This window comes from Chionomys nivalis, chromosome 17 (assembly GCF_950005125.1).
Source record: "Chionomys nivalis chromosome 17, mChiNiv1.1, whole genome shotgun sequence".
Classification (NCBI taxonomy): domain Eukaryota; kingdom Metazoa; phylum Chordata; class Mammalia; order Rodentia; family Cricetidae; genus Chionomys; species Chionomys nivalis.
The window spans coordinates 30,373,487-30,393,438 of NC_080102.1; positions in this window are offsets into that span (position 1 = coordinate 30,373,487).

The window sequence follows — 19,952 nt, forward strand, 5'->3', positions numbered from 1 at the left end:
TGTCCCTCTGCATTAAAATCACATAGGAGAAATTCTGGAAGGCAATGTGACTAGAATGTAATGAAGATTTGGATTCACCCTATCCACATGTGCCTCCTGGAATTTCTCATCAATTCCTTTTCTGCTTCAGCTGTTAATTCTCTGGGACCATTCAAGTCTTTATCACCATCTAAGGTGAAGGGTACATGGGTACTTGAAGCCAATCCAAGGCATTTTAAGAGAAAAAAACTGCGGCTGATATGTAGAAAAGCAGCTGCATGAGGTTTTATATGAACTGCTGGTTCCACGCATAGGCTGCCACCAGCTGAGGGAGATTTTAATTAGTAAGCTTAATTTTTTAATGTCCCCTCCCCTCTTTTTCCTAAAAGTCACTTGTGTACAGCACAAGAAAGATTGAAAGACCTGGGTCGGGTGAAGCCTGTCCTCCCAGTACTAGGGGAATTGCAGATTGGAGACCAGGTTGGGCTTGGCAGCAAACTTATTTCAATTAAATGATAATTAAAACTCTAGGTAATCATGGTCACAGTTAAACTCTTGTTGCTGTTAATATTTCTGTCCTTGGAAGTTTTGAACAAAAAAACCTGGAGAAAAGACAGGTCTTGTCTCATCCTTCCATATAACAGGAAGAATAAAAAAAGAAGGGGGAGAGAGAGAAGGTGATCCTGGAGCATGGACTTTGCACAGAATGGTGTGATGGGAAGCATCATTCTAATTAGCCTTAATAAAAACCAGGAGTCAGATATGGGGTAAAAACCTGGGAGATCAAAGAATCGGGAGCCATCACCAGTTGGTTCCTTTCTCTAATTCCTCAGTATGTTGATCTGAGGGCCTGTTTCTGCTCTCTGCCTCCCAAGTGTGGGACTATAGGCAGGAGCCACCACCTCCTGACCTCTATGGTTAAGTAGTGGCTAGCTCCACCTTCTGATCTCACAGCAGTGATGCTTCTAAGGTAGTTGGTGTCCTTTGCATAGCCAAGTATGGAATTGCCTTTGTATGGTGACTAGAAAGATATCTGGAGTGAGCAGGTGGAATCCTGGGCTTCAGGGTAGGCTGTGGGGGTTGGTCTTCCTGATGAATCCAGAGACTCCCGATTTCAGATGCTGCTCAGCAATCTCCAAACACATTCTTGCACCAGACATTTTTCTAGTAGCCCATTATGGTAAGAGCAGTGGGTGATGTTGTGGTCTATGGTGGCAATGAGAATGATCCACAATAAACAACAAATCTGAAATTAATGCCCCTTTGAAGCATGCATGGGCAGCCTGTATATGGTGCTTCTGTTGATCTTGTCCATATTGGGTTTCATGGTCGAAGCTGATGAGGCCAACTGACCAGGTCTCTTTATCAAGAGGGCACCAGATCTTATTACAAATGGTTGTGAGCCCTTACATGGTTTCTGAGAACTGAATTTGGGACCTTTGGAAGAGTAGGTGGTGCTCTTAACTGCTGAGTCATCTGTCCCGTGATGGGAGTATTTGTTGGAGGGCAGGGGCAGGATGGTCACAAGTTCGAAGCCAGCCTGTGCTACACACATACAACAAACCCACATGGAAGTTTATTGATAGAGTAATGATTGTCAACTGGGAAAGAAGTGAAGAGAGTGAGGGTCAGGTGGAGTTTGCTTAAAAAGGAGCCCTTTGTGCATTCATAGTTTTATGCAGCTATGCAGCACATGATGTAGGGCCCTGGGCTAAGAATTTGCCTGAAAGCTTTCAAGCGCATGCATGGCTGTAAGAGTCTGGGGCTGGCTAGGTGCATCTTGCCAGGTGATGGGGCAGGCTAGCATAATGCTCAAATGCTAACATTCCCATTTTCGCTTATAAAAAGGTAGGGAAATTGGAGGGGATAGCAGGTGGGATAGGGATGGAGGCGCTGAGTTATCAAAACTGCTTATAGCTGGCCTGGGGCATCAGAACATTTGGGGGACCTGAGAAAACTGGGGAACTGGACACGTCCTGGGGTATGTGGTTGTTCTTCACTGTCGAGGCTCTGTGGAACATCCGACATCTCTTGGATGGGATGAGATGCTATTTGAGGTGAATCCAAGTCGGCCGCCTAGAACTTAAAAGAATTTTTTTTTTTTTTGTCTGAAAAGATGAGCTCTGGACACATTGGCATTCCCACCGTATTTCGTCTACATTGCAGAAATGGTGGCATTCTCACAGTGGTAGCATCCTGCCAGGTTAATGGTTCATCAGGATTTTACCAGTTAATGTCCAGACTATCAACTTCTGAAGTCTTAATGCAGCAGTAGAACGAGAGAAATGTGGAACATGTTTCATTCTCTTAAATGCCTCCTATCTTCTTATCACCAATTGTTTTTTTATCTTTGCATAAATGAACCTTAAAAAGCATCCCCCATCATGACATCATCTTAACACTCAGGAGACACAGGTAGTTGATTGTTGAGGGCATCCAATAGTAAGAATTGCATTGAAACCTGTTCTGTGAGTCTTCATTTTGAGTCTGGGAGTGTGAATGTCTCTGGGGTTTTGTCTCTTACTTCACCTTAATCCCCCCCCCCCCCAGGAATGTTTGTGGTCTTTGAGCTCCCAGCTCTGTGGCTAACAGTTGGTAGTCCTGCAACAGCTATTTAGTTTGAAGTTTGGAATGTTATTGAGGATATACACAGAGAGGAAATTGCTGAAGCAGGGTATGATTAGTAAACATGGGGAGAGAGGGGTGAGGAAAGCTTGTGGGGTTCCCAATCCAGCAGAGCATGGTTGTAGGGTGAAGCCTTATTCTTAGAGACAAGGCAGTTGATCTCAATGTCCTCTGAAGTTTAAGGGATCAGGGTTCTATTGGAGTTGCTGTGTATGAAGAATTAGAGCCAGTCAGTCCCCGGGAGGGGACTCCTTGCCTGATGGGTAGGAAAAGGGGCTACAATACCTGGAATTAGGGTCTGACACCTGACAAGTTTTACAAGAGGTGGTAATAGTTCTTAAGAAATGCAGATGAGACAGAGCCTGGCTATTCAGATGAAAGAGCTGGTGTAAATAAGAATTTATGGAGTGTCAGGGGGTGGCTGTGGAATGTGGGTACATAGGGCAAGGATGCCCTGCTGTGGGATGGGGTGAGTCTGAGCCTCAAAGAGCTGCTGCTCTGGCTGTCTCTTCAGCTTATTTCCCTAGAGAAAATGGAGTTGTTGGTTAGACTGGCAGTGAGTTTCTCCCTATAGCTTTGGGGAGTTAACGTGGCTTTTAGCATGGGCTTCATTTGGCCTGAGTTAGTCATGGATCCTTTTAAGTAGCCCACGCGCTCTCCTCCTGTCCCATGCTGCTATCTGGAAAGGAGAAGGATATTTGGAGTATGTATAAACATTTAGGGGCTGTCCTTGTGCCAATTGGAAGATACAGATGAGAGCTATTCAGTCTGTTGGTTAGTAGTTAGCTCGGGGAAACCACCCCAGTTTCTGACACTGTGACATGACCTGCATTTTGGGTCCCCTCCTATAAAAAAGCCATCTGTGGACCAGGTATATGTAGCCTGAGGCCATGCGCCCTCCTGTATGTGTGAAGGATTGGGCAGTAATCCTTCTAGGGTTTCGATACAAGAAATAGTGGGGAGTGGTCAATGTTGAGCTGAGGAAGATTCAAGATCTTGAGGGGTGGGCAAGATTGGAAAGGGTGAAATTGTTATGCCCAAATCCATGGGTACCCATAAAAGCCAACAAAGATCAAGTCCCATACGTAAAAGCAAAGAGCCTTTATTTTAATCAAGTTTTGAAAACTCGGTCTCTCTGCATGTCCAACATATTGGAATATCCAGAGAGCCCCAAGCTCAATTAGAATTGGGTTTTTATAGTAGTAAAGGTAGTGAAGATTGGATTTTTTTTTATAGTAGTAAAAGTAGATTGGCTGACATTTGTCTAGGGGTGTCCTGGTGAAGTGCTGGCAGCTGTTTCTATCTACAGTGCTTGGAATGCCAGGAGTTTCCTTTGAATGGTCTGCTCTTGGGTGGGGGGGATAGGGTAATCTAGGTCTGCCAGGCAATGTGTCAGGGTAAACTATTGATACTCCAGACTCCATTTAAATTTATCAACAGCCAGAGTTTCAGGTGATAATGGTTGGAAGTAAAGAACTTCCTTTGGATGATCTGCCCAGATTTAGCTTTCATGACTGGCCCCCACAGCATCTTCTAGTACCACCTGGAGAGAAAGGACTAGGAAAGGAGGTGTAGAGTTCGTAAGCCTTTATAAGTTAGGAGATGGGACAGGTTGTGGGAGAAGATAGTGATGAGTGACTCAAAGGTTAGTTTTTTAACTCATAAATGAGGACCACAGCAGCTGCAAAAGCGCATATACAGGGTCCCACTGCTGGGTGGCTGGGGGGTCTGGTTGGGTAGCCTGGTTGGGTGGTTGGTTTTTACAGGCATGCTACAGGTGCAAAGGAAGGTCCCAGCTGGTGGCCTTAGAACCCCCAAGAGGGTCTCTTTTTGTTATACAGAGGGAGAAATGACAAGTTAGGTCTAGGAGATGAAGAGCTGGAGCCTGGAGGAGAAGCCTGTTGGAGCTTCTGAGAAAGGGCTTAGCAACAGGATTGAGAAGAGGTTCATGTGAGGAGTCCTAGCACTGCCTCATATAAGGGGCAAGCCAGGAGAAGAGGGGAACCCAGGAACGCAAGAAATCAGCTATTCCTAGGAATGGTAAGCTTTCCTCTTTAGTAGAGGGGACTGCAAGAGACTGGATTTAGGTGCTCTCTGACTGACATAATGGCTCTGTGGGCTGGAGTAATGATTATGTCGACTGCCTTGACAGGTTATTCTGTCTAGGGTCTGTAACCCACCTGGCTGATCAGTTATTCCAGGGTCACGGAGAGGTACCACCTGAAAGACATGGGTCGATAAGAGGAATGAGGCTAAGCATATTTGTCAAAGCCTTTGTTTATTAGAGTCATGGTTACAGCTTATATAGCCCCTGGATGAGGAGCTTGGGGGGCTGGGACACGGGATCTTGCCACGTGGTCCACGCCTGACACGTAGGCCAAGAGGTTACGATCGGTCAGGTCACGATTCCTTGGTCAGGAAGTCACAAGTTGACACACCTAGTTCTCTAGATAGTTTGGAATGTGAGGCAGGTTCTGTTAACAGATAGCTCTCTATTAACAGTTAATTTGGGTGTGGGATAGGCTTTGTCAATAAAACTATTCTCAATACAATTGAGAAGTAGAGCTCTCTGCAAAACTCCTCACGGCGGTGATTCCTATAATAATTTGGGGGGACATGGCTCCTGACATGATTAGTCCTAAGTAGGTGATGTGAGGCCTGAACAACTGGACTTTGAAAGGCGAGACTCTAGCCCCAGCTGGACAAGAAATTTAGAAGAGCAGAGGCTAATTTCTAAGGATGGGCTGCAAAGTAAAATATCCACATTATTTATGAGTTTAGGTTTAGGGAGAGACAGTAGGTCAGAGGCTAGGTAGGGCCTTACCAAATAGGTGTGGGCTGTCCTGGAGCTCCCCCCCACCCGGGGTAGGATAGTCCAGGTGAGCTGTGTGGAGAGGTGAGTGTCAGGATCAGTCGAGGTGAAAGCAAAGATGTTGAGACAGAGCTGAGAGCAATAGAGCACAAAGCGTCTTTGAGATCTAGAACTGAGAAACAAGAGGTTCCTGAAAACAGTGGGAAAGGGTATAGGAATAGAGGGGGAACAGTGCAGTGTTAATGAGCCAGATGTCTTAAACTAGGTGATAGATCCCAGTTAGGTTTCTTAACTGCAAGTGTAGGGGTGTTAAAAGGAGAGGAGGTAGAAAGTAGATGCTAGGTTTACGTTCCCTAAGGCTCTGGAGTGTGAGTGGGTATACTTGCCTTGGTTAATGTACTGGGTTAGGCTCCTGTAATTGAATGACAGAGGGGGAATGGTGTCTAGCAACAGAGGGATTCTGGGTGTCCCAGACTTGATGGTCCATCTGGGAGATTGGTAGAGGAAATGACATGTTGGAACCAGTAGGGTGGATAGCTAGGAGAAGGAGCTGCTGGCAAGTCTGGGGTCAGGCAAATGGGGGGAGCAAAAGAAATAGAAGCTCCCACTTTGGCTAAAAAAAAACAAATCTCTTCCCAGTAAGGATACAGGGCAGGTTGGCACAACCAAAAATGAATGATTGAGAGGGATATTCCTGAAAATGCAATTTGAGTGGTGGGGTCTGAGGTAGGTAAGGATATCCCCTATCTTTGGGTCCAGGAGGATCAAGCAAAGATGGGGACAACCCACCAAAGTCTAATAAAAGAGAAGCAAGCTTTACTCCATAAACCACATTTCAGGAAAACTTGATTGGGGGAGGGGGAGGGAAATGGGAGGTGGTGGTGGGGAGGCAGAAATATTTAATAAATAAATTAATTAAAAAAAGAAACAAAACCAACAATAACAACCCACCTTACTGGCTGATTGTGTCAACTTGACACAAGCTAGAGTCATCAGAGAGGAAGGAGTCTCAGTTGAGGAAATGCCTCCCTGAGATTCCAGCTATAGGGCATTTTCTCAATTAGTGATCAATGGGGGAGGCCCAGCCCATGGTGGTTGATGCCATTTCTGGGCCGGTGGTCCTGGGTTTTATAAGAAAGCAGGCTCAGCGAGCCATGGAAAACAAGCCATTAAGCAGCACCCCTCCATGGCCTCTGCATCATTCTAGTGCTGCTTGAGTTCCTATTCTGACTTCCTCCAATGGTGGACATTTACAATCCGAAATGTAAGGCAAATAAACCCTTTCCTCCTCCCCCCCCCCCAAAGAAAAAAAAAAGGGAAAAAGAAAAACACCGTGAGGCACAGCTTACCAGCTAGCTGAAACCAGAGTTCGGGCTTTTGACACTGTGGTAAAACTGGGTCCTCGAGGTCCCCTTATTATAGTAAGGAGTACCAAGCATAAGGTTTGAATAAAGGTATTTTTACAATCTGGAGGTAAAATTCACAGATTGCCTTACTTTTCAATCTTCATTTTTTTTTTTTTTTTTTTTTTTTAGCAAAACTAAGGTTTGTGCTTAATCTATGTCTTCGTTGGTACTTCCAGGTAGTGTTGACTGAAGTCCTGTACTCCCTCTTTGATGCTGCCAGTTTCCTATAGCAGGGAATGCCTAACCCAGAGGTCACATATGTTTCCTAAAGGTTAACTTGACTCTTTTGTTCAAAAATGGCCAGGAAACTACTCTCAGTTTGCAGAGAAGCTCCAGCTTTAAAAATAGAGCAGCTAGTTGTAAAATGAAATGCCCTAAGCTGAGAGAAACTTCTTAAGTGGCTGAGAAAATAGCTCACTGTCAATGATCCTTGATCTGCTGAGAAAAGCTTTTGGTAGTTTGCTTAGGTTTACAGCTTTGTCTTCCTTCCTATATCTTAAACTTCATTCTAATCTTTGTCTATATTTCTATTTCTATATTTTCATTCTTTTTAGACCCTTCACCCTGACAATAGGAAGACAAGGAGAGGTAGGTCCTCAAAATTCTCCCAGGACTGAGTATATGGTACCCGTGTCCATGAGAACAAAGATGGATTGCCCTGATGCCATAATGTCTGCCTAGGCTTCCCTGTCAGAGATGTCATGGTTGGGTGGAGAGCCTGGATCCCTTCGATCATTCATGGCCAGACCTAGAAGGTTGGGTGGAGGGTGATCTTTGTTAGATGTCCCTATGACACAAGGTTCACAGGAACAACCAAGTGACCAGTGTCCCTCTTGATGACATTTTGAACATGGGGGGTTAGGGCAAGCCTGGACCCAGTGACTTTCCTGACCACATTTGAAGCAGGAACCCAGTGGTCCTCAAACACCGGGGCAGTCACCAAGGCCAAGTCAGATGATCCTGGCCAGCATTTGACATTTTTGCTTACAGGCTTTTTCATCTTCCATGGTACACCTTAAAGGCCAGTGCTAGGACTTCTGCCTATGGGTTTAGGGGCCTTCTCGCCAAATACTAAAGCTTGGCCCTAATACTAGAGAAGCTCTGGGGGAAACAAAAGGTTGTAAGAAAATCCCTCTGGATATTCAGGGTCTAGGTTAGCATATTGTAAGAGGGTCTTAGTGGGGCATTCTAGGAACTGAGATGTCTTTTCCTGTCCTGAACCATTTTGTGAAGTTTTTCATAGTTTACTGGCTTTAAGGTAGCCTTACAGAGAGCACCAGGGACTGCCAGGAGGCAGGTTGTAAATTGATCTCAAGTGTCCCCTGAGGTATTATAATCCCATTGGGGGTCACAGTCTGGGACCACCTTGGCCCTGACTGGATGTTGCTGCATTAGTTTGACCATTGTCTACATGGACTGTAGCCTGTTCCCAAACTAGCCTATGCTCCTCAAGGAGTAGGTTGTTAACTAAGATCACATACATATCATGAAAGCTAGACTGTAAGATTGGCTAATAAATCTTGGGGTAGGTTGATCCCAAATTTCCTGAGAAATCGCCACACTGATTTCCAAAGTGGTTGCACAAGTTTGCATTCCCACCAGCAATGGATGAGTGTGCCCCTTACTCCACAACCTCTCCAGCAAAGGCTATCATTGGTGTTTTTGATTTTAGCCATTCTGACAGGTGTAAGATGGTATCTCAAAGTTGTTTTAATTTGCATTTCCCTTATCGCTAAGGAGGTTGAGCATGACCTTAAGTGTCTTTTGGCCATTTGAATTTCTTCTGTTGAGAATTCTCTGTTCAGTTCAGTGCCCCATTTTTTAATTGGGTTAATTAGCATTTTAAAGTCTAGTTTCTTGTTCTTTATATATTTTGGAGATCAGACCTTTGTCTGTTGCAGGGTTGGTGAAGATCTTCTCCCAGTCAGTGGGTTGCCTTTTTGTCTTAGTGACAGTGTCCTGTCACTAAGACAAAATGAAGAAAGATGAAGAAAACCTCTAAATGGTTTACAGTGTGTTAAAAATAAATGCAAGCTAAAGGTTAAAGTTCTTAAAAGTAAAAAAAAAAGGGAGTAGTTGGGTGTGGTAGTACACACCTTTAATCCAAACACTGGGGAAGCAGAGGTAGATTGACCTCTATGACTTTAAGGTGTGGCAGGACACCCCTTTAATCCCTATGCCTGGGAGGCAGAGACAGACAGATCTCTGAGTTCAAGAACAACCTGGTCTATAGAGTTATTCCAGGACAAAGATCTACCGAGAACCTGTCTCAAATAGTAAAAGTAAAAATAAAAGAAATAAAGGTTAAATAAAGCCGCATAAAGATGGAAAATACAGAGAATCTTGATGCAGTATGCTATTACGCTCTCTTTGAATTGTTTGAATGCTGAGGAAAGAGCAACAGCTGCTAAACGATATTTATAAATGCTGCTGAACTAATCCAACAGATATTTTTAAAAATACTTTGACTTCAATATTTGGATCTAAGGTTATGATGCTTTGGAAAAGTTCTTTTGTTTTCAGAGGATGAGACCCTGTGGATTGCTTCTATCCCAATATGGTATGATAGGCCACACCCTCCTGAAAGGTTGCTGTGAACATCCTTAAAAAATTACTTCACTCAACTGCTGAGATGAATCTAGCACACAGGTTATACCATGAAAGACTTGAACAACAGTGCCCCCATTCAGCACAAAGCAGTTTGGAGAGAAATAACTGTGTCTATATTCCCAAATATTATTTATAAATGTTTTTTTACAGTTAAAGGGGGATATGATATAGATATGAATAATTTACATTGATGGATTTTGCTTTAGTGATTTAAATTTAAGGTCAACATTATTATATGTATATATATTTCTGATTTAAGGTATTGTGATTGTATAATTAATTTAAAAATGTATATAATAGGAAATATAGGTTGTTAATGGATAATTATTGATAATAGTCAAGTTTGTAGTTATGTTAGACTTTCTAGATGTGCATAGATATATTTCAGATAGGCATTCATATCTTTCAAAGACTACAGAATATGGCATTTAATGTTTTAATAATTTAGGACTTTTCATGACAATGAGACATTGTCTACTTCAAGAGGAAGATGGGTATTGAAGAGGCTCCTTATGGAGTTGGTTAGCCATTTGGGCAAGAAATTGCTCTTGCCTGGACTGTTGCATAAACTGGACACAGAGAACCCTCAGAGAGAGGACTGCTGAACTTGCCTAAAGGCGAGATGATCTTTCAGGGTTCCTGATTCATGAGAGTCTCCGAGACATTCTGCAGGACACAGCAGAAAGTGACTGAACTGTCTTTGGAATTTCCTGCTTCATGGAAATGTCTGCTGGATACTAGGGGCCTGTAGGCCAAAGATGGATGCCCCAACGGTACAGAGGAACTTTGGGTGACTGTACAGGCAGCGAGATGTCTGTCATTTCTAGAGTTTTGGAAGTTGCTTGCTTCTTGTTTACATAGGTAATATTATATCCTTTTGGAGTCTTTGGAGTTGAAGAATGGTTATAGTTTTCCTTTGTTATGGTAAAAGATAAAATAGATCTAAATATTGTAATTGTAATTCTTGCTTGATAACTATATTGTTATATGTAATTTTAGTATGTTAAAATGAAAGCCTTTTGTTTAAACAGAAAAAGGGGAAATGATGGAGGGTCATCTGTTGTTTCATTGGTTAATTAATAAAGAAAACTGCTTGACCTGATAGGTCAGAACATAGGTAGGTGGGGAAGACAGAACAGAATGCTGGGAGGAAGAAGGCAGTGATGCAGACACCATGCCTCCCCTCTCCAAAGCAGATGCAATGAAGCTCCAACCCAAGATGGACATAAATTAGAATCTTCCCGGTAAGCCACCACCTCTTGGTGCTACACACATTAACAGAAATGGGTTAATCAAAATGTGAGAATTAGCCAGTAAGAGGCTGGAGCTAATGGGCCAGGCAGTGTTTAAAAGAATACAATGTGTGTTATTTCGGGTGTAAAGCTTAGCTGCACGGGAGCCGGGTGGGATGAAAAGCAGGCCTGTTCGCCTCCTCACTACAGAATACAATCTATGTATCTAAAGAACCTAATTAGTCTAAGTATGACCACCATAGATGACTATTGACTTATAATTCTTAATACCTATATAAATAAGACTAGGACTTCATATTAGAATATTAAACAATCTTTAAAAAGCTGTGCAACAAATGAGGACAATGACCTCAATGTAAACAATGTATAGTATCTTGATCAGAGGTAGAAATGTATATTGCAATATGATAAATATATCCTAAAGTTGTATCAATATACAAAATGTCTTAAGCAGAGATAGAATCATGCATATATACACTATGACAAAATAACTTTGCCTGGGTATACAAATAATGTAGATGAAAATAAAAACATTCAATATAATTTAAGTTTGTTTCAATATACCAGAAACTATACCAATGTAAATTACCTATAAATAATAGCTCACAATATTCACCCTAGTACTATTAGTGTAAGCTCACATTAATCTTATCCCATCCAATTTCCCTTTTTCCAAAGAGATCCCTGAGCCTACATAATTTCCCCCAACCGCCAACCCTATACCAATTATAATCAACCCCTAAATGATGTCATGATGTCCCTAACCCTGAGAACAAACTTTGTTGGGAGAGGGAACGTCATCTTCTAGAATTGCTTCCAGCTGTCATGGGGGTGGTGATCTTACTATGAAAGTAAAATGATTAAGTTTCAACATTACTGTCTAGTATAATTGCAAATAGTCTGAGTACTTGATAGGGTTTTTCTGAGGTTCCTATTTGAAGTTCTGGACAGAACATTGGAAAGTGCAGTACACCATTTCATCTAACCAAGTTGTAACCATCTTGAGCAGCTGGTACCCAAAACAGGTCTTATAGTAGTGCTATCAGCATCACAACATCATATCAACCAAGTGGAGTTGTTGTTGTGGGGCTCCATCTTCTTCCTGGAAACTTCAAAGATTACTACAGGAAAATTCATTGTTCATTGTGGAAAACTTAAACATTATTTATACAGATATATTCAATGAAAGGTATGAGACTAAAATAGGTATGAAGAAAAGTAAAATTTTTTCTAAGTTCTTTCTTTCTGTCCCATACCAGACAGCTCTTGATATGAGACAGAAACTCTGAATTTTTTTTAACATGCTTGGATTTAGAGAAGGACAGAGCTGTTGTCCAACTCCAAAGCCAGCTTTAATTTTTAAGAGTCATGACTACTTTAATATTTAGAGATTCTTACCCTCAGATTGCCTGTCCTCATAAGGGATAATTCTCTTTGCCTGGTGATCGTATCTGGATAATTATCTTTTCCTCTTTAGGCATCTAAATGTTCAGAGTCTCTTGACTTCCTAAAGATGAATATTTTCCTGCAAACAAAGAAATAGAACTTTGCCCCAACCCTATATGCTTTCCTTACCAGCTGATTGGTTGTCACCTCTGTGGATGAGCCATCATTTCTTTCTCAAGAGACTTTTTTCAAACCGAATCTTAATTTTGATGGTATCAATAACTTTTCTTCCGTGGAAACAAGAGCGAAACCCCTTCCCCAATGTAGCACATTTACTGGTTTCCATTGTGAGGTCAACATATCCTTGAAATACACTGGCCGATTTAATTCAGAAGACTTTTCTATTATCCAATGTCTCTCTGCTATTATTTCTTATTAGTGTTAAGAAAATTCAAGGTTAATAAAACATTATGTAATCTCTGGGAATATTTTCCATCCCTTTCTGTTTAACATATCCTTTATTGTTTGATCTTTCTATAACTGCCTGGCCAGTATGATTTTTGGTATACCTGTAATATGCTTTATATTATAATAAGCAAAACACTGTTTCATTTTCTTAGACAAATATGCTGGAACATTATCTGTCTTTATTTGTGCAGATATACCCATGATGGCTATAACTTCTAATAAATGTGATTACTGAATCAGCCTTTTCTAAGCTCAAAGCAGTTGACTGTGTGTGCTGGAGAAACACTGCCTTGAATTTTGTGCACACCCCTCTCTTCCCCTACTACCAAATGAAAGGAAGATGAGATGAACTTTAGTGATTGCTGACGCTGAGTGTTGGCACCTTGTCCCTGCTTATATTAGAAAATTCCACAACAAAACAGTAAAGATTTTGACAGTTTCAATAGTAACAGTCACGACTATCCTGGAACTCACCCTGTAGACCAGACTGTCTTTAAACTCAGATTTGCCTTCCTCTGCTTCCCAAGTGCTGGGATTAAATGCATGTGTCACCATGCCTAGCTAGGCAAGGATGCTTTAAGAGTGAAGAATTCCAAATGTAATGCGTATCAACTATAGCAGGATTCCAAAGTGAATGAAGAATGACCTGTAGTGATAAAGGTAAATTTTAAAAAAGCAGTGGGATTTAAAACAAGATGAACTGGTGGAAGCAACATGAAATCTTAGGAGGGTATAACCCCACCTGTCAATAGAAACTCTTCCTGGGGCTCCAGACAGTCAGTGGGGAGCAGCTCCTATTCTTTGGAGTCTGGAAATCTTACTGAAGAAAAAGACAAACGACACATGAAGTGAAACACACGTGTGAACACACAACCTGAGTTTCTCCACAGAACCCACATGGTAGAACTGACTCCTTCAAGTTGCCCTCTGACTCTTATACATAAACACACGGCCCCCATACATGCCCTAACATATACACTAAAGCAATCGATAAACAAATGTCAAAGGTAAAAATTTGAAAACCCAATTTATAGAGCTTAGCCATGTTCATCCAGGCCACTGTACAACTGGCATTGGGAAAAGGCTAATTATACAGCCTCCCACTCACTCAGTATGATCCCCCCCACCTCCCTGGGTTCCCTGGTGAGCTTTCTATTGGACACTTTACAAATGATCTGCTTTTGAACAATGGACACTATATAGAGGACTTCAAGATTTGATTTTGTGTGTTTGTGAGCCTGAGTATATATGTGCACCACATCCATGCAGGTACCCAAGGAGCTAGGGAAGTGCATTGGATCCACTGTGGTTATTGGTGGTTGTGAGCATACTCAGCGTGGCTCCTGAGAACCATACCTGTGTCCTCTGCAGCAGTAAGTGCTATTAACCTCCAAGCCCTCTCCAGCCCTATGATGGCTTAAAAAAAAAAACCTTCAGAAATGCATTACCCCATTGCTTTATGATGATGGCTTCCTCTTTCCTACAATTTTTTACTGTAAGAGCAAAGAAAATTGCTCACAAAATGTTACTTTTGCTTGGAATCCATTTATCTGCTCCCATAAGATTTTGCATGGCACTTTGAAGTAACTCTTTGTGCCTAGCAAAACAAAGCCAGGTGTTTAAGCCTCTTTGCTCCTGGAATTCAGGCTCTCATAATCTAAATGATCAGTTACCTAGGGCATGGAGTCGCATGTACCCGCAGCCAAGGCTGGTGCCACATGGGGTCTCATTCACCACTATGTTCAAAGAAGGTGTGGGGAAGAGAAACTAAGCATTTCCCACAGGAAGCTGAAGTCATTTTTTTTTTTATTGCTTTGATGGGATAATAGGCTCTGCTTTATTTGGGATACTCCCATCTCACTCTAACTCTAAGAGGAAATGGAAAGATTACTCCTGGAGATGCTGGACAAGCCTCCATGGAGTGATCCAGACATGTAATCAGGCCTCAGCACTGCTGGAAGAGGGAGCCTGCAAGGGACCGACCTAGGCCCTCCAACATGTGTGTGACAGATGTGCAGTTTGGTCTCTTTGAAGGTTCCTCACAGTGAGATCAGGACCTGTCCCTGGTGCTTAGCTGACTTTTGGGAACCTGTTCCCTATGCTGGATTATCTCACCCAGCCTTGATGCAAGGGGAGGAGCTTGGTTCTGCCTCAACTTGATGTCCCATGCTGTGTTCAAGCTCTGTGTCAAGCTCATGGGAGGCCTGCCCTTTCTGAATGAAGACAGGAGTGGATGGGAAGGGGGAGATGGGAAGAAAAGAGGGAGGGGAAACTACAGTTAGTATGTAAATTAATGAAAAGTTATTTGAAGAATTATTTAAAGTTCCCTTCACCAGACAACCAAAATCCAAGTCATCCCATGCATAGAGTTCCTGATTTTCCCAGCACCCCCTTTCCAGCTAATGTGCTCCTATCATGCTCCTCCAAAGTACCAAGCACATTCTCTGGGGAATCACACACTGTCTCAGGGTTCCTCTGCCAGTCAAGTCTGAACAGGATTACCCTCCCCCGTCCTTCCCATCTCCCGTTGTCAGCAGCATTCATACCACCTGATCTCCTTTCTCTGGAATGAGAACATACACAGATGACTGTTGCTACAAAGAAAAATGTCAGGCCTCCTAGAATCACCATCCCTTACAATGCATGCTCCCTTTGTTTAAATCATCTGAAACCTCCCATTCACACGCAAAAATCCACAAGAGCCCATGCTGACTGCCTTGGATTAGAACTATGACACACAGAAGCCATCAATCAGTTGGACGGGTGAGGTTCATACCAAACAATGCCCTCCTGGGCTCTACAGAGAAGACCCGTAGAGCTCCAGAGTAGGAGGGACATGGAAAGAACCACATCCATAGTACCCCTGAGCCACCCAGTCACCCTGAACCTGATGCTCGCAGTGCCTCTGGTGGGTGGAAGGTACCACTGCACTAGACAGAAAGACCAGCAATTCCCATAATGACCACCATCTGCTGCAATGATTTTAGGACCACAGAATTTGGAATGATCATAAGCCTTTCTCTTGATTCTCTTTGGTATCTGTGAAGTTCATGAATAAATGTTGCTAAACACAATCCCAGCTTCATAGCCATTCAGAATATCCTAACTTGCCCTGCTATGGACTCCTGGAGCCGGGTCTGTTCTCGTATGCAGTATGGATGAGTAAGAAACCAGCCCTTTGAAGCACCATAATCAACTCCATTTCTGATCCCCCCTATCTTGCTCTTCTGTCCCATTCTCTAGTCCCAGGATTTCTCTCCACTCTGATGGCTGCTCAGGTATGACTATGTCCTCTAAATTCCCACGATATAAACTTTAATTCCTATGGCAACATTGAGAGGCTATGACCGGGGGCTCTGCTTCCACTGCCACTTTGGTAGAATTTGGAATTGCTATAGAAACAAAATCCTGTGCTTGTCTGTAAGGGGTGTTTCTGAAAGGACAAACCGAGATGAGAAGATTCACCCTGGGATCCTGGAGGAAATGGAAGTGAGGGGCGTGTCATCATTTATAGTTCTTGGCTTCCTGACTGCGGGTGCAATATGACCAGCCACTACCTGCCTACTGCTATGCCTTCCCCACCATGATGGATAATGTCCACTCAGTATGTGACTCAGAACAAAGCCTTTAAGCTGCTTGTCAGGCAACAAGAAAAGGAACTGATACAGTTGCTACTGTCAAGGAATTAATTATGACAGCAAGTTTCAGGATCTGTCTTTCTCCTGCTGGGTGATTCAATCCGCCAGCCTATAATACAGCAAAAAGGCTTTTGCCACAAGCAACTTCCAGTTATCAGACTTCCAACCTCCAGAACCCTGAGCCAAACAAACATATTCACCTTAGAAATTATCGGGGCATTGGTGTCTGTGACCAACGTGGAAAATGGGCTTCAGCCAGCCATAGCCCTATACTGCCCCTGGACCCAACAACCCAGAGACTGATGCTTCTGACGCCTCTACACAGAAACCATCTAACTTTGATGCAGTTTCCATCAGCCCAGCTCCTGTGCCTGCTGGTTATGGAACCTGGGCTCCTCTGTTTCCTGAGTGGGAGAGCCACACCCACTTTAGGATGTGATTCCTGTGGTCATCGAGGGCCTCTCGTCATAATGAGAAGGGGGTGGTGTTGTAATACGAGCAGCGGGCTAAGTTCCTAGCACCCGGCCACCCACATGGCTAGCTTATGCCCCGAAATAATTACATGGAAACTGTATTCTTTTGAACATTGCCGAGCCCATTAGTTCCAGCCTCTTATTGGCTAGCTCTTACATATTGATCTAACCCATTTTTAATATTCTGTGTAGCATCATGAGCTGGCTTACCAGGAAAGATCTTAATCTGCGTCTGTCTGGAGTGGGATAATCATGGCGACTCCTGACTCGGCTTCTTTTTTCCAACATTTTGTTCTGTTTACTCGACCCACCTAAGGGTTGGCCTATCAAATGGGCCTAGGCAGTTTCTTTATTAATTAACCAATAAAAGCAACAGATTAATACAAGACCCACCTCCATCATGGTGTCTCTTTAGTTGGTAAGAAGAGCACATGGCACCTCTCACCCTGTCTGCCAGACAGTTTACATCCTACCGTCTCTTCTGAGATGCTCAGGGCTCCTCCTACTCAGGTCTTTCTGTTCTTGGTAGATTCATACTCAACCCTCTTTGAACTTGAATTTTACCCACTTTCCTCTCAGACTCCTCAGGATGGGCTCCTATTTTCAGAAGAGATCATATCAGAAGTTATTTGAGCCACCAGCCCACAGCAGGTTAAATGACAGAGCAGGTTCTGGATTTAAAATTAATCAAGAAGCAAAATGTCAAGTGTATAAGCATGAAAAACTTCTCAATTTCACTAGCACCTAGTAATACAGCACCAGCAGACAGAGACATACGCACGGGATGTTCATCTCGGCACTATCTGTAATTGTGAAAAATGGCCCGTAACCTAAGTATCAACACAAGTAATGAAAACTGCACATAATGATGTATTAGGCAGTCATTAGGACTGGGATGCAGCGCGTGCTTGTTTTCATGTAAATTTGTCTCACGCATTTCATCGGATGAAAAAGATAAATTAGAGAGCTAGTCAACTAATACCGTTCTCCAGAAGTTAGCACCAAGAACCTCCTCTGCGGCATTAACTGACAGCTTCGGTGCATTTGACTCAGACACAGACCCTGAAAGGAGGGGCAGAGACACATGGTCTAGGTTCCAAAACGAGAACAAACTACACACATTGTTCCGCTAGTCTCTCATCCACTGAAGGCATCTATCTCACTCGGTTCACGTCTATCTTGTTTGTAATGTTCACATTGGGCTTAATTTACCTGTTCATTTATTATGTGCTTTCAAGTATTTTCCATCATATTAGGAAACCCTCACAGTACTACAATCTATCAAGTAGTTTAACATTTTAGTTTATTTTCAAATAGCTTGATATTTCAGTATTGCTCTTAGTGGTTTCTCTTCTGTCACAAATACTGTGGCAGCTGCTTTGTCTGTACCCATGGCTCTGCTGTGTACAACACTTAATCTCACTTCTTGAGATAAATTCTTAACACTGAGGTTGCCTGGAGAGATGATGTGTGGGGCTTCAGTGCTGATGTATTCTGCCACCCCACCCCGAACGTCTTAACTGTAGGCATCTGACCAATAAAGCAATTTGACATCCTCCTGTACACCAATAGGGACACTGAACCAGAGAATTTGGTTTGCAAAGTGGGCCATGAAGAAAGGAACAAAGTCTCTAAGTCACAGGCATAGACTATGCCCTTGACTTCTCTGTCAGATATTTCCTCTCTAAAACTATGACGCACAGAAAGCAATGGTGCAGATCTCCAAAACACTTTTCAGTGGTGAGATGAAACAGAGGACATCTCCATTCTACAGGTGAGAGTCCTGAGGACCACAGGACCTGCTCAGATCCCTAAGACTGTTTACCACAGGCCTCCTAACTAGAGGCTAACACGTCCACCTATAAGACGGGCTGGCAGGAAGGACCCTGCTCTGAGAGACGAGTCAACGCTTCCTTGTAGCTCTGCTGTCTTCTGATGAAAGTCTAGAATGAGAATGAGGAAAGCAAAGTCTAAACGATGTTGGGAGAGTGTGGAAGGGAGGATAAGAGGAAGAAAGACATACACATAGACAGACACCCTAGGTATCCAGTGGTGCTATCCATCCTTCTGCTTGAGAAGAAAATAGATCTTCTGAAACTGCATGTCTCTCTCCATATTACAGATCATTCTTTCTCCCCCATCTGCTGTGCAAGCATCCTTTGCCCTGGCCCTCTGGCTGGGCAGTATCAATCATTTTGACAAACTGCATAAGGCTGCCTTCTCACTCGCTCACTTTTGCCAGAGTGGAAAAGGCTCTTGATAAACACCATGAACAGGAAGAGCGACTCTGGGTTGGAGCTGTGGAACCCGTGGTAACTGAGCAAGTGGCGCTGGCCAGAGATGCCACTTGTGGATCTGGGAAGACATGTGCACATTTGGAAACGGTAGCCCAGGGAAGTTTGCATCTGACACAATGGGAGCGTGGTTGACTCCCATAACTCAGTCCATCAATCTTGCACCTTCTACCCTCCTGTGACCTCTTCCAGCACTCGCACCTCTGGCCTGGCAAACAACCCTCTTCTGATCTGTTACACTGACTTACCAACATCCCCTCAAGTTCCCACGAGATTAAAAGCCTCAGGAAACCATGCAGTGGTCTGGGAGGGGGGACTCAGATCCATGTCTCATTGTCACCTCTGTGAGAGAACGTGTCTGCAGCAGAGCCAGGCCCCTCACCCAAGGAAAGTGGTTGTTGACCTCTGCAGCATCTCCTTAAGCATCAGGATGTCTCTTCATGTTCCCAGGAAGCACCTCCCATTCAGGACCTGAGGCTGCATCCAGAGGACTAGGTACCATCGAGTCCTTTCTTCCTTGCAATATGTGACTTTATCCTCAACACACAGTCACCCAGAGCTGAGACTGCCTGACCTCAATGAGCATCAACTTGGCAATGGGGAGAGGAGTTGCCTATTTACCCCAGACACTGCAATCTGGGAGTGAGGGAAAAAGATACTAATATATTCCGTGTCCATCTTTCCTTTCCGCCACCTGGGTCCATTTTTTGGCCCATAGTTAAATATTGTGAGATATCTGTTTCAGCATAACACATCTGTTTCTCAAGTTTTTGGGGTACTAGGAACCAAACTCCAGCCCTCAGCAAAAGCAATATGTGCTATTAAGCACTAAACCATTTCTCCAGCCTCATGCAGCATATGTATTTTTTAAAAGTGTATCTATTCATGTATATGTGTTTGTGTGAGTGTATATCATATGTGCACAAATGTTCTCAGAGGCCAGAATGCCTTGGATCTTCTGTATCTGAAGTTCTAGACAGCTGTGAGCCTCCTGACATGGGTGCCAGA